At 41.2% G+C, this 9,439-nt stretch overlaps 1 pseudogene; it reads right to left on the minus strand.

Moving 5' to 3' along the window:
• Positions 1–3,487: 3,487 nt before the first annotated feature.
• Positions 3,488–5,222, minus strand: LOC134499546 (S-methyl-5'-thioadenosine phosphorylase-like; annotated as a pseudogene).
• Positions 5,223–9,439: the final 4,217 nt, after the last annotated feature.

The raw sequence follows: 9,439 nt of genomic DNA on the forward strand, positions 1-9,439 counted from the left end.
CCTGGCTTCTTTTTCCAAAATATAATTCACGTAGATGAAGTTCATCCCCTAGGTTTCTCTTGGCCAGGTATCCTGCTCTGATTTCACACTCCTCTTCTTTCTCAAAATCTCTTTTTCCAGCCCAAGCCTAGACTGGCTTTGCAGATGACTCAGGAGGTCTCTTTACTTCACATCCTTGACAATAGGATCCCAGGTGCTGGGGGTCCTCCATGATCTTTTTGAATGCTCCTCTATTCCACGTCTGGTGAGATACACAATTCAGTCCATAACTTAATGCTAAACAGCTTCAGGAAGCGACAAGACGAGAAGAAAACGGATATAGCCCCAAAGATCTGTTCTCATTCCAATAAGAAATTTGACTTTTCTTCTAATCAGACTTAGAGGTTCACTTGTCTTATTGGTAAACAGTTTGGCAATGCTTGCAGTTTTAGGTGTGTTTGTAAAACTGTTCCTTTTCTAAAATGTCGAAGTGTTGCCAAAATTATAAACAAATATTCTTCTGAATGTTTAGGAAAGGGTTTGATATAGTTGTCCCTGCTGGAAATGCAAGCAGAGAGAGGAGACCCTGTTTCAGATGTTGACATGGAAGTCCACTTTAGCATGATAGCTAAACACAGAGTAGTTTGCAAACCATGGGATATGGCTCTCCACACTCAGTAGGATCAGCTAGCTGTGGTTCAGTCTGCAAACTGTGATTAAATCAACCATGGCTTTATCTGTGATGCAAGCAGAATCGTCAAACATAAGAAGCTGTTAACACAGAAAATATCTTTATTTATGTACAACATTTTTATGCTGCTGCAATCAGTTGAGTCTGGGTGGTGAACAGACTCTCAGACAATTATCTTCCCAACAAGCAACAACAAATGTTGGCACCCCCAAACCCATATGAAATCAGATGGCCAACCTTGGCCTTCACTAAGCATTTAAATTGTCAAAGCCCACTTAAAAAAATTTCAGAAGTGTCCTGAAGGCCAGGAGCTGGGGGAAGGTGGATAAGTGGTGGATAAGAAATTTCAAGTTATGGTCAACACATTCAATTTTTTTGGAGCAGTGCCTGCTGATCTAAGTCAGTGGTTCTTAAACTGTTTGAGCTAATTGCCCTGGTCTCAAATAATGTCATTACCCCCCACCCCCCCATAAAAAGACTCTGTTGGTTTGTACAAGCGTCTCTGCAGCAACAGTCCCAAACTGGATTCTCAATGCACAAACAAGCAATTACAAATTGTTCCATTTCCCCCAGGATCCTTGTCATGGTGCTGGAGCTTGAGCACCTCAATGACACCATGAGCTAAACCGTGAAGGGCCACCCAAGATGGGAAGGTCATGAGAAAGAGATCAGACTAAATGTGATCCCTGGGGAAGGTAATAGCAACCCACCCCAGTATCCTTGCTGTGAAAACTAAATGGATCAGTACAACCAGAGGGAGAAAACGCAGAGGCAGTGAGTTTGTATTTCTAGGCACAAAGGTTACTGCAGATGCTGACTGCAACCAGGAAATCAGAAGATGTTTAATCCTTGGGAAAAGAGCAATGACAAATCTCGATAAAATAGTTAAGAGCAGAGACATCACACTGACAACAAAGGTCTGCATAGTTAAAGCAATGGTGTTCCCCATAGTAACATATGGCTGTGAGAGCTGGACCATAAGGAAGGCTGAGAGAAGGAAGATAGATGCTTTTGAACTGCGGTGTTGGAGGAAAATTCTGAGAGTGCCTTGGACTGCAAGAAGATCAAACCAGTCCATCCTCCAGGAAATAAAGCCAGACTGCTCACTTGGGATGATATTAAAGGCAAAACTGAAATACTTTGGCCACATAATGAGAAGACAGGACACCCTGGAGAAGATGCTGATGCTGATGCTGGGGAGAGTGGAGGGCAAAAGGAAGAGACTCGACCTTGGACTCGACCTTGGGGGAGCTGGGGGTGTTGACGACCGACAGGAAGCTCTGGCGTGGGCTGGTCCATGAAGAATGAACAACAAAAAAACCCCAGGATATGCACAGGTTAACTCCAGTTTAAGAACCATTGATCTAGGTAGTGCCTGTTGCAAATATTGCTTGTGGTGAAACATAATGCAATGGTGAGTGATTTAAAATTTATCTCCCAGCGTTTTAAAAAATGCACGTGGGGATGGGCTGCAGAAGTTTAGAAAAGTGTGTGTCTATGTGTGGGTGTGTTTAAGTGTTCCGCAGCTTGGTGCCCAATCTTCATGGACTTCTTGCTGCATCTGGGTTGCTGGATCTGATCAGTACATGTTGAAATCCATTTGACCTCTGCAGTGAGCAGTAACAACTAATAGTTTTTTCCAGTCCTTTTTTAAAAAATCAGCCCAAGAAATGCTGTTGATTGGCACCTAATGATGTGCAAATGTTTAAGGATAAATCTTCCTGCTTAAATGAGCACTTACTCTAATGCCACATACCTCCCACTTAATTATGTGTAAATATCTGAGGGTTCTATAGAATAGCCAACTCATCTTTAACACTAGCAGATTAGATTCCCTAATCTGCTAGTGGGAATGGCTTAATTTTCCATAGCTTTAATTCTCCATCTTTCTACTTCTCACTTCTCCTGATTTTCCCCCACACAGATTATTTTTATGAAGCCTCTTTCTCATCTCTTCCCTTATATGTCGGTTGTGCTTCTGATGGAGTGCTGTAGCAGAAAGCAAAGATTTGAAATGAAGGGAATTGGGAAAGGTCATAATTTATTTTTTAAGTTGCATCCATGCTCACTCCTGAAATTCACTCAGCAGTTTTGGATCCAGTCTCTCCCTCCTTCCTCTCAGGGTTTTTGGGAAGACAAAAATGGTGGGGTTTGATTCAGGGTATCTTCCGTTTTTTTAAGAGTAAGTCTAATAGAAAAGGCTGAAATGATTTTTTTTTGAGGTTACATTGAGTTTTATTTCAGAAAAGTAGCAGTGCATTCTTTCGTAAACAGAAAAGGGGGTATTTAACATATACAACCAAGGCATCATTTGCAAGGATACAACAGCACAGTGTGTATTGTAAAACATTCAGCAGCAGCATTCCAAAGAATGGGAATATGTTCTTCAGAGACATTGCAGTTGTTCATCACTCTTCCTGTTTCAAAGTATTTAGGAAAAAGCTAAAGTCTCAAGTGATATGGTACAGAATTGTTTCCGAGACTGTACTATGTGATACTGGAATATTATTCAAACACAGCCCTTTCAGACATGTTTGTGATGCCTTACAAACATTCAGAAACAGCATCACCCTAGACTTGGTTACTCTGCTGCTTTTGCTAGAATTAAATGGTATTTTGGAGTCTTGAGTAAAAGGTGGTTGCAGAACTGGAAGGATTTCTTCTGAAGTGACATAGTGGCCTTGGGAAATGGAGAGGAGTTACAACCGCCACAAGGGCACCAGAAAACTTCTAACAGAAATGGGGTTACTCAACCCCCCACTATTAGCAACTGGGGAACTGGGGGAATACACGATTGTACTCTTAAAATGTCTGCCTTCCTTCTTTATTTTACAAAACCCAAGCATCCTGCTTTATGTTCTGCAAAAAACCCACAAAGCCATTCAATTAAATATATATATATGATCAAGTCTACACATCTGCTGCACAACTCTTAAAAAAATATAAAAAGAAAACAAATAAATCCAGCAATCCATAAAGTCCAGCATTCTGAACTGAAGACACAAAGGAAAACGGTGTTGACATTCATAATAAAAGCAAAGATTTTCTTCACAATTGGCTAAATACATAAAAGCCATGTCATGTCAGTTTGGAAAATCTCATCCAGCAGATCTTTAAAACAAAGAAGCACAACCTGTAATTGCTCTTATTTCAAAGAGTCAGTAACTGTCTATTAAAAAGCATCATAAAATGAATTTGATCTCCATTCAAAACCATTTCTTTGCATTATAAAAATGCTACTGAAAGGCAATCTGCCACTGTAACCAATCTGATGATATGTGGATTTCCACCCCACTTCATTTGGGGGTGATTAAGAGCACATAAAACACACCTTGTTATGGCTTTGCCATTTTTAGATTGAGTTATGATCTAATATTTGAACTGGAACTGTAACCCTTTTTTACCTCTCCCACATCTATGGAGCATGATCATCAAGTATTTGTTATTATGTTCTTAGTCTGTGAAATGTCAGTTTTTAGAATTAATGACTTTTCAGTCTGCTGTGGATATTCTGTTCTTCAGCCTCTGCAAGATCTTATTCCAAAACAACAAGCATATTAGCAGATGGGAGTGAAAGATGTTGCCTCTATTAATGGCATTCTTTAAAAGTAAACATGTCTGTTTTGTGATCTTGAAGACTGCATCTTGCCAGGTTTTTAATGTTTTGGTAGCATAACAAACAACTGCACAGTATTTTTTTAAAGTTCTGATGAGTTTCTGCCCAGTCCATGGATCCAATCAGAGGTATGGCAGTAAGCAGCAGGCTAGTTGCTTTATTTGCATTCTCCTTCAAAATCTTTAGAACTTTGTCCACTGAAACTGTTTCTTCATGTTCTCTCCAGCAGTCGTTATCTGTTGCCATGGCAATACTGGCATAGCAGATTCCCACCTCCTTTGCCAGAATCACTTCTGGGATCATCCTCATATTGGCAACATCAGCTCCCCAGGAAACATCAAGCTTTCTGGCCAAGAACTGAAACCTGGACCCTCCTGTAATTACTGTCCCCTTTGAGTGACACTTGATTCCAAGTTTTTTGGCAACATCCAGGAGAACTTCTCTAGTTTTGGCACAGAAAGGTTCTGCCATAGAAACGTGGCAGACTCCTGGAGGGCAGGAATAAGTCCCATCATAGAAAGTGAGATACCTTTTTGTGTTCTTGTCTATGAACTGGTCAATTATAACAAGATCTCCTGGCTGAATCTCCTTTCTTAATGAACCACAGGCAGTAGTCACTAGCAGATGGGTGCAACCTTCTTATTTATTTATTTATATTTTTATTACCCCCATCTCCCCCACTTCCTTTAGTGCCCACACATTGGCACGGAAATTGATATTTGTTGGCATAACAGAATGATGTCTCCCATGCCTGGACAGAAGCACGGGTCATTTTTTATCTCTCTTGAAATCAGTGCGTCTGATGGCTTCCCATATGGTGTATCAATGTATTTCTCGACTTGACCTTCTAGTATCTCAGGATCATCCAGACCCATCCCTCCAATAATTCCAATCTTCACGGCCGAGCAGACGGGAGCTGCAGCCATGTTCCTCCAAAGAAAGAGGAGGGAGTAAGGCTCCAATGATTTTTAAAGCCTTGTGCTATTACAATCCATCGGGATCGCTCGTATTGTTTGTTCAGAAGGTGATTATTATTTCATTGAAAAGAAAAATAAAAGCTAATGGATGTTTTTAAACCAATCTTTTAGGCAGGGAAAGAAATTTCATTTGCACATAATTTTGTTTCAGGTCTCTTTTTCGCACAGTTCATAGAAGTCCACACAGGATTTTTGGCAATGTTTTCCAGAAGTGGCTTGCCATTTCCTTCACAGCCTCTTGGCTTCTAATTCAGCACCTTTGGCCCCTACACCGCAATTGCTGTCACACTCAATTTACACTGAGATAAGTGTTCTAAAGCAACTGGATGACCTAAGCCCTGGAAGTGAATGGAAATCAGTGATTTCAAGCCTTCTGTATAAAGAAAACTATCTTTAACAAGGGCAGACCGTGTGTTTTCAGATGCAGAATTGGTGAAATGCAATCAAGCACAAGACATGGAACATCTTCATGTATTTACATTGACAGTGGGATGAAAGCAGTGGCCGACCACTTCCATCTTGTTCCCCAAGAGAACTATGGGGTGTCCATGGAGTCACCATCACCCCTGTGCTCATCTGCGCCATATCTGTACCTCCTGCCTGCATGAACCGCCATCAGCCCGAGAACTCCGGAATCGCATCCCAGCCAAAGCGAGCAATAATACCCATTAACGAGCCCCTTCAAAGTGTGGTTGATAAAAATTTGGGGAAAGGAAATATGAGCCAGGGCTGTTATAAGCTGTAGTTGATGAAAAGAGGATACCCAATGCAGAAGGAATGCTGTGCTTACAAACCTCATCTCATTTTCAGAATGCTCTGTTTGTAGGTTTTTTTTTTCCCCCATTAAAAGTTTTTTTTAGAGCTGGAAGGAAGGATGGGCAAACTAACATACGGAGTTGGAGGTCTTTACCATTCATTTTATTAAAGTGATTGAAAATGCTTCCCAGCTAAACTAAAGGGAATAAAAATGTGATTCCTGTCCAAGGAACTTGTTTCCCCACCCCCACCCCCACCCCCACCCCCACGAGCTTCTCAGAGATACCCTTTGGAGAAGCAGATAACAAGGCAGTTGATTAGTGAAGTCTGGCAGACAGGCAGAACAATCAAACTAAAAGGTGTGAAAATAGTTATTCACCCTCCTCGCTGTTAACAGCTATCCAGGCTGAGCAGGGAAGAATAGAATAACCACTGTAATGTCTGAGCTAATTCCTTATACCAGCCCATATCAGTGATGCTAAAGCTTCTGTGATTAATCTGGGAGGGCACCATCACTGTCACATTTGCCAACATTGCAGCACATATTATCAGTATATATTATGGTTGGTCACAGTGTCAGCCAGATGTTTAGACTGGATTTGGCATTTTTGTCCACCTACTGAGTCCTTCCCAAGGACCTGGGATAGACAGACATTGTTAATAATATTAAAGGTATCACCGCAGGATGTAAGCTGTTCCAAGTACAGCTGCCTTTTGCAATTGACTGATGGTGATTTTGTCAATGTTTGTGGTGTTCCAGTGGTGCTCCAGATGTTTTGGGATTGCACCCAAGGCACCTATTACTATTCGTGCTACCTTTGCTTTCTTTTGCCACAGTCCTTCTACTGCTGTTTACAGGTTTTTATATTTTGTGATATTATCATCACCATCATCCTCTCTCTCTAACAGAGGTCTTTCCCATTCTTTTCTTCAAAGATCGAAAGGTAGAGAGCCTTTTGTGCGCAGAAAACCTGCACCCTCTCCCTGCACTGTGGCGTTTGCTCTGTGGCTCAAAAGATTGAAAACCCAGCTCTTTGCACAGCTGAATGGCAATAACTTGCATTTACCCCAGAGAGTTGCTGATATGCTAGCTTAATTCACACAAGCTAAACCCTAAATCTTGGTTCAAAAATGTAATTGCTTCTTCGTAGAACATGCCATGCCCATAGAAATAAACTATCGTATGGATTCAGTGGTGGCTGTGGGGGGGCAGGGGAGGTCAAGAAAGTCAAGGCAGCACTTTTGATGTTCTCTGTTCATCGTATAAAAGCAGCTACCTAAAAACAAAACAAAACAAAGCATCGATTCTCGGACAAATAATCTTGCTGAACAGAGTATTTCTCCTGTCTGAGACACACACACACACACAAATGTACTTACATCCCATTTATTTTTCTCTCATTTTGTCCCTTTTGGGTGTGGTTTTGTTTTGTTTTGTTTTTAATTTATTTTTATTTCATTTTCAGTTCTATGTTTTAAGCATATGTCTTTTTCCTTTGCAAAATTACACTGAAAAAAAAATGTTCAGCGGAGTCTTGTATTCAGATTGCATTGTGGTTCTGATGTGGTCCCTGTGGTTCTACAGTATTCCGTCCTCTGCTTATGGGATTCAGGCTACAGTTGAGTGCAACTTTACCTGGAAGGAAGGCCCCTTGAAGTCAGTCAGGTTTATTTCTGAGTAGATATGCAAAGGATTGCAGTGGAAAAGAGGTCTATTTCCAGCTTGTTGCAGAAACTCTGAATGGGATATGAAGATAGATTAAGGGGAAATTTCAGTTAATCATCTCTGCTCTATTCCAAATGTAGCCTTTTTTCCTGTAAAAGAAAAGTGCTTTTTGTCATTCAATCGCCATTACAAACAAAATACATTACCCCATCCTTCAGCACCTTCCCAGGGTGGTGTACAGAAAATCAGAATAAAATAATAGCACAATAAAAACCTTAAAACTCAGAGTTCTAAAAGAGAGAATAAAAATGCAATTAAAGCGAGTTTCAAAGAACTTAGCAAGCTGATACCTGGCTCACTGTTCATCTAAGTCCAGGTCAGTCTGGAGCGATCAATTACTGGACTTGACCCGCTTTGCCATTCAGAGCAAAATCTGAAGATCTACCCTGAATTACGAAGCAGAATGAAAGATGTGGTTTCCTCTGCCCCTTTCAAGACTTTTTTTTTTTTTTTTTTGAGGATTTCTCAGCCTGGCACATTCAAACTGGATGGTTATCTATATCCTGGAGAAACTCTGGGATGTTTTAGGTGGCAAAACCCCCAGACAGGTTACTTTGCCTTATGCTGAAAAAATGCTTCGTAACAAATGAACTTGTATGATTTCAGCAATGCCATCTGATTTCTGGTCTGCTTCATTCTGCTGAATGGAAATAACCAGACATTGTTTGGCAGCAACATTTGACTCTACTTATTTTTTGGGGGTGGGGGGAGGAATCAGGTTCCTTCCCGCTAGGCAACAATTCAGCAGGGGAAGCCTTTCCTTGCTGCATTAGTGCACCAGGAAATTCCTTTGTTTGTTTTTCTGCTCTTCAGAACAGGAGGGGAATACTTGCCATATATAGAGCCAGGCCCATGAGTCACATGGGCAACCTAGCTATTACAAAGCCTTGGAAACCGCTTAATATCAAGGCTGTTGGTATGTAACCAGTAGCTGATTTAGTTATTCTCAAAAAGTGAAAAGGGGTGAGCCTGAATAGGATTTGGATGGGAGACTACCAGAAAACCCCAGGCAAAACTGGGAAGTTAAAGAATAGCCAGGAGGGAGGCAATGGCAAAGTACTTCCAACATCAAGAAAAGGTCATGGATGTGTCAACCAGGAGCTGAGGTTTCTTCCTAGAAACTTTTGGAAAGTCGCTCTCTGGTATCTTGACCCATGTGCTGTCCCATCACTTGCAAGAAAAAGCTGGTATCAGCCTGACCCTGAGAACTTCACAACTCAGGCACCACTGGTAGGGCCTGTCACCATCTCAAGCGGTAGGCAAGACGACAGGTCAGTTGTGCAATGGCCTTGAGCAATCAGTAATCCAATGTTGAGAGATTAAGAGATGCCCCAGGAGTTGGGTCTCCTGGGAGGTGCTGATATCATTCTTTTCCAATCCTTGCTGTGAGACTGAAAATTTCTTTGGAAGAAGCCATCTGCTCAAGATCAAGGGGGGCATCTTTTTACAATGGCGCTTGATTTTTTAAAAAGAAACATTTCTTCACTATCAACAATCACAGTTCCCTGGGCAGTGTGCAAATCTGTTAAAAAGATACCATAATACCATTTAAAGCAGCACTACATAGCTGAATCATCACCATCATCATCACTGAGAGAGAAAATCTTGGGGAAAAATTGTGTTCATTGAAGGTGGTAAAAAAAATCAGGAGTCTGGTAGCATCTTTTTTGACTGAAGCGTTTTATTAAAAGGCA

The sequence above is a fragment of the Candoia aspera genome, chromosome 6, assembly GCF_035149785.1.
Source record: "Candoia aspera isolate rCanAsp1 chromosome 6, rCanAsp1.hap2, whole genome shotgun sequence".
In the NCBI taxonomy this organism is placed as follows: Eukaryota; Metazoa; Chordata; class Lepidosauria; order Squamata; family Boidae; genus Candoia; species Candoia aspera.